We start from the raw sequence: 5,963 nt of genomic DNA, 5'->3' as shown, positions 1-5,963 counted from the left end.
ATTCCAGTGCTCCGACCTCCAACTTTGATCCTTATTAATAAAGAGAAATCCGCCATGTAGACGATGTATGTTCCTGTAATCTCGTCATATATACAGTTTAAATAGAAGATATATGAAAATATAATTGTAATTTGGATGTTTGTACCTTTGACCCATGACCCCTTCCCATAGACCATTGGGATATGAGCCGGGTATAACATCCCTCTTGGAGATCGTTACCCCAAGGTCAACAAAACTACACCGTTTCGTGAATTCCAGCCAACAATAGGATATGTGGCAACGGACGAACGAACGTACAAATGATTTCAAAGTATCAACAGTAATAAATGATCGCGATAAATAACTGACTGGCATTCATCAACAACGTACCTTCCTCATAATAGTCATATTTATTTAACGTCTGAACCAAATCCTTATAATACCATTTTACTTATTTGCCTTTTCGTTGTGAAACAATTCACTGTACTTACTCTGGGATTTGATAGTTCCAACTGAGTTTGGTCGTACTTGGAATTTCAGGTTACGTGCCGTGTCATAGCAGTAATACCACGCACTTCCATTCAGGCCTGTGGTGTACAGTAAAGATTGACTGGTGGTGCCCTCTGCCAATTGTACCACTGCCGGCAGGTTGGTGAATGTCAGGGTCTGATAATAAAATTATTTGTGCAAGTATCAAACTCTTCTCATCTGATTGGCTTAATGCGAAATCGTACATTATATGAGGGATAACTGAGTAAGGAGTATAATACATACCGAATAACAAAACATTACTATTTTTGTCTTGCTTGCATTAACGTAGCGAGACGTTGGTGTTCTAATAAACCTACTATCCATGATATTTCTAATTACGTGACTGTTTAGAGCTTTCTTAGATGCTAGCGATCGTTTGGTTGATTGTGGGGAAGCGGTGTTCACGCGATATTCATCAAGCCGCGTAATTAGCCAGTTACAAGGAATAAACGTCATACTGTGCATTATTCTCAAAACCTTATGGAATCATAGATTAGTTTCCAAAACATAATAATTCTCTAGATATAATACAGCATACCTGCATGATCATTTGAGGTCGGATAATAATTTGTACTAGGCCTTTGGGACATGTTAGCAGTATATGGCTTGAAAAACCGATCTACGTTCCTGAAAGGCGTCCTGATAAGCCATACGAAAGTGAATCAAGAAAAACTACGCAAGTTGTCAAATTAGAATCTTTTGAACGTGTGGCTAATAGTTGTTTAGAGGAAATTTAGTTGTAGTTTAAGCCTTCTGATGACAGTGAATGTTGTCTTCAAGTCATAGGGAAGACATCGACCTCAGTGCAGCCTGAGGCAGAAGGTGCTTGACATTTAGTTGTAGTTTAATCCTTCTGATGACAATGAATGTAGTCTTGAGGCCATAGGGAAGACATCGACCTCAGTGCAGCCTGAGGCAGAAGGTGTTTGAAATTTAGTTGTAGTTTTAGCCTTCTGATGACAACGAATGTAGTCTTGAGGCCATAGAGATGACATCGACCTCAATGCAGCCATGGGCATAAGGTGCTTGATTTGATCGGTAGTAAGGGTCTCTTAGACCACTTGTGTGTTACATTATGGCTTTTCCGGCTAAGGCGGCGGTGAAGATGTTGACTGGGGAGACGGCCATAGAGAAATACGTTTATGTTTGGTGCTGGAGTTTTTATTATTTGACGCGGAATGAATGCAGTAGGAACACTCCGTCACATATGCAAAAAAAAAAAAACTCCATCACAGAAATACTTCCACTGAGTAATGTTGAGTAAAAATGTGAAAATTGACTGAGTAAGGCAAAGAGCTCGGTCACTTGCAGAAGTTGCTAGGACAAAACAGACTCTTCCAAAGGATCGTTGTGCATAATTCTATTAAATTATTTCCACGATTACAGAAGAAAAAGAGGTCTCTGCTGAAATCATGTTTTGGAAGCTTTCGGCAAAGAATTAGAAAAACTTTGAGTCAGCCGTAATGAACAATATGATGGTGTGGAACTTGAACATGTCGTCATTCGCGAAATAACGTAGTCGTTTCTGAATGGAGGGGTTGGCTGTTACATCACTACGCTGAAGCAGGTGAGATGCCAGATAGGGAGGAAATCTTATTTTTAATAATGTTGAATGTTTAGATTTGTAAGAAACGACTGGACTACCGGAAAGAGTCAGCACAATGTAGAAGTTGGAAGCAGCCATTATGAGTAAAGTTTCAATCCTAGTACTGTCTACTTTATGTGTCATTCATTTGTGGATATGAGTTATTATATATATTTGCCGTAATGTATATATGGCATATCAAGAACGTCGTAAAGCTACTCGCAAATGTGAAAAGAACAAACACCATCCTGACACCTCACTCCCCTCCAACAGAAGAACCAAGCAAAAAAAAAAAAGAAGAAACATCCGCAGAAAACAACAGCAACAACAACAAAAATGACCCCCCCAAAAAAAAAAAATTATAACAAATTAATCGACAGACTTCCTTTAATTATCAAAAATAGTCCTTTTTTCAAATCACTTAACGAAATTTTCCTCAATGGGCAAGTGAAGATTTTTAATTATCATCAAAAATATTCATCGTGTAAATATGATATACTTTGTACTAAGAGGCGGATGTTGGCATCGTTTACTGAATTCCAGGGCAAACGCCATGCCTATATGCAACATGTGGATGAAATAATGCAAGTACTTATTTCAAATGAAATTTATGAGCAAGTCGAATAATATGTACCTTTAGCGAATATTTGAGGGCAAAAGTTAACCTTAGATTTATCACATTACGCAAGATGGTGATTTCAGAAAACTGCAGAATATTGTAGTGGGAGCAATTGAAGACATTCGGAGGCCTCTGACATGACATTATGGAGTTATTTTTGACGTCATGAAATGTTTTATACGTGCTAAATATAGACAAAATATAACATGGTGATATTCCCGTAACTAATACGACAAGCGTATGATGCACATGCCGATGAAGTTTATAAGGACTGGCTAATGTCTTATGTTGATTCTGCTCCATGGTGGGCGGGGAGCACGGGTGCTGAATTTTTCAATACACCAACATGGAAAATTAAAAAATCAAAATAAGTGTACCAAAACTGGAACTGACTCAGATGATGAAAAATGTAGTGTGGAATCCTTTCCTTGCTTCATGGTCAGCCAATCAAAACATGAAACCAAATCCCTAGCCGCACTATCGCCATTTATCATGGCAAAAACTATATTTTGATTACTTGGCAAACCCAAAAGCGTGTGAAAGATCAAATCAGGTGGTCTGCTTGTGGAGTGCAAATGTAAAGCACATATTGAGAACATTCCAAAATTAAGATCTTTCATGACATTCCAGTAACTTGTTTCGCACACACATCTCTTAATACATCAAACGGAGTCATTCGTTGCCGTGACTTTGCTGGAGTCAGCGACAAAGAAATCTTCGAGGGGATGAAAATTGAAGGTGTCACTGCAGTTCATAGGATTCGTATCAAACGAAACAAAAATCTGCAGGACACCAACACCATTATACTCACCTTCAACAAACCGCCGGTACCTAAAGTTGTCAAAGTTGGGTTCCTGCAAGTTAGGGTTGAGATATACATACCAAATTCCCTCCGATCTACAAATGTCAAAAATACGGTCATCATGAAGACCAATGTTCCAGAAGCCAAATATGTGGAGACCCTTCTCATCGGGAATCCGAGTGCAAAGCCACTCCGCATTACGTCAACTGCTCAAAGGAACACCATGGTAATTCAAAGGATTGCGATACATGGAAACAGGAGAAGGAAATCCAAAGGGTTAAATACACATCCAACATCCCACATCCAGAGGCTTGTACATGGAATGAAGCCGTGAATAACAAACTTCATGCAATCAAGCCAACTCTAGGAGAATGGACTCCTTCCTTGAGAACCATGCGTAGAAAGGAGGTAGTCATGGCAAGTCAATCCGAATTGGTCATACTTATATCACCCACTCCCACATACTAAAAGATGAAGACCCACCAGAGTGCGTTTCTTGTTATGAACCATTCAATGTTAAGCACCTTATGATAGAGTTTTTTGACCTGCAACCTACGCGCGATCGTTATTACATTGTTCATGACATGAAATAACTTTTTGATACTATAAACATCATTCGTATTATAGAATTCCTGAAAGCAGTAAATAATTACTCTAATCTCTAACCTTTATGCTATCACCTTGTACAGTTTTATGCAATATATATACCATCCCATTTTAATACCTTTTCATCATTTTTCATTAACATAGAACATTTACATCCCCCGTTGATCGGGAAGCTTTATTTTGCATCGTTACCATCTTACCGTTTTAATTTCAACCATTTGTTCTTTTATATCGCTGGCCGATATAGGACCATTTATTTTTAAAAGATTATACAAATACCATTTTGTTTTGCGCTAAATATCCTAACAGTGCTGATGCGCCGTGAAAAGTAAAATCAATCAATCAATACGTTGATTCTAGTGCAAGGGGACTGTCATCTCGTTATAAAATTTTGATAAGTGTATATCATTTTTGCTTATAGTTATATAGACAAAACTGTGTGATCCGTACCAAAACAAATAGACCAAATCGGACCCATAGATATGATATATATATCGGGTATGCTTTCCTGTCTGGAAGAAACAGGACGGGAGAAAAAATCGATTAATGTTCACCCTCTGTAACTTTGTATTATTGTGTTAAACCAAACAAACACAGTAAACATATGTTTGCAGACTAAATAAAGCGAAAACTTAAAAAGTATCAGTGATAGTATTCAGATTCATTACCGATATAACGATGGTCAGGGTTGCGATATTGTACTGATACCAGTTTGTTTCCTTCACCATGAACACCACTGTGCGAGTTTCCCCTTCCTTGTCAGACAGGCTGGAGATCGTGGATAGTTTCACTACAATGGAAATCACAGTGACTTAACTTCTATAAAGCACCACAGTCAATTTAAATACTATTAAAGACCATGTGTTCACACTATATACAAAATTAATGTTTTAAAAGAAAACCAAGTATTTTCTTTATAAGTGCCTGGAATGAAGATACCAAATCAACAGGAAAATATACTAAAATTTTGCTCAAATTTATTTAGCAGTTTAAAAAATATGGCCAATTTTCTTTTCTTCCATGAATGATATAGATGTTACGGTATTAAGCATTACTCAGTCTATCGAAGACATTCGGAGGCCTCGGACTTTTCAACTTTGCATTCCATGACATCATGGAGTTATTTTTAGTTCACTTAATGCAAAATGATGCTAAGGCACGTTTTAGCAACAATCAATCGACACCTTGATTTACTTCATCCGACTGTCATCTTGTTGCATAACCTGAATAGTCTAAACAACTTCACTGGTACATATCATTGCTGTTTCCACATATAAATAGCTTACAAATAAATCCGGCGCATCGGGAATGAAACTAAGAAACTATCCCTTTCAAAAGTACTAATACCACAGCTTTAATAAATATCGAATTATCTGAATATTTTACACGTAATAAAATCAGTTTGTCAAAAGCAGATCTTTTTTCCTGAAATAAAATCGTCAATTATAATAATTGCTATTAACATATTAACATGCATAGCTAGCTATGATCAAAGTTATTATTGTGCCTTCATTTCAACATCTATATTGCCATGGTCAGAATGATAAATAAATATATTATGTAAGTGCATTGCTATATTTATATAGACAGTGTTCAGTGACGTCAGAATATCATGTGCTCACATAAGCTCGCCGCCATATTGGATTACAAGTGGAGGTCGACACTTGTGGTTGCTAATCAACCGTGGTGTATATAACAAAGAAATGTTGAAATCCATCAGTCATGAAAGGTCCAATCGCTAGCGTGTCAGTAAAACTGACATTACCACTGTGTCGATATCCCCTCTGAAACTGCTTTGGTGTCCCATTAAAGAAGACAAATATATCTGTTTCTAAAATGAT

The sequence above is a fragment of the Sinohyriopsis cumingii genome, unplaced genomic scaffold, assembly GCF_028554795.1.
Source record: "Sinohyriopsis cumingii isolate HCF-2022 unplaced genomic scaffold, ASM2855479v2 utg002256l, whole genome shotgun sequence".
In the NCBI taxonomy this organism is placed as follows: domain Eukaryota; kingdom Metazoa; phylum Mollusca; class Bivalvia; order Unionida; family Unionidae; genus Sinohyriopsis; species Sinohyriopsis cumingii.
This window is presented reverse-complemented; position numbering follows the sequence as displayed.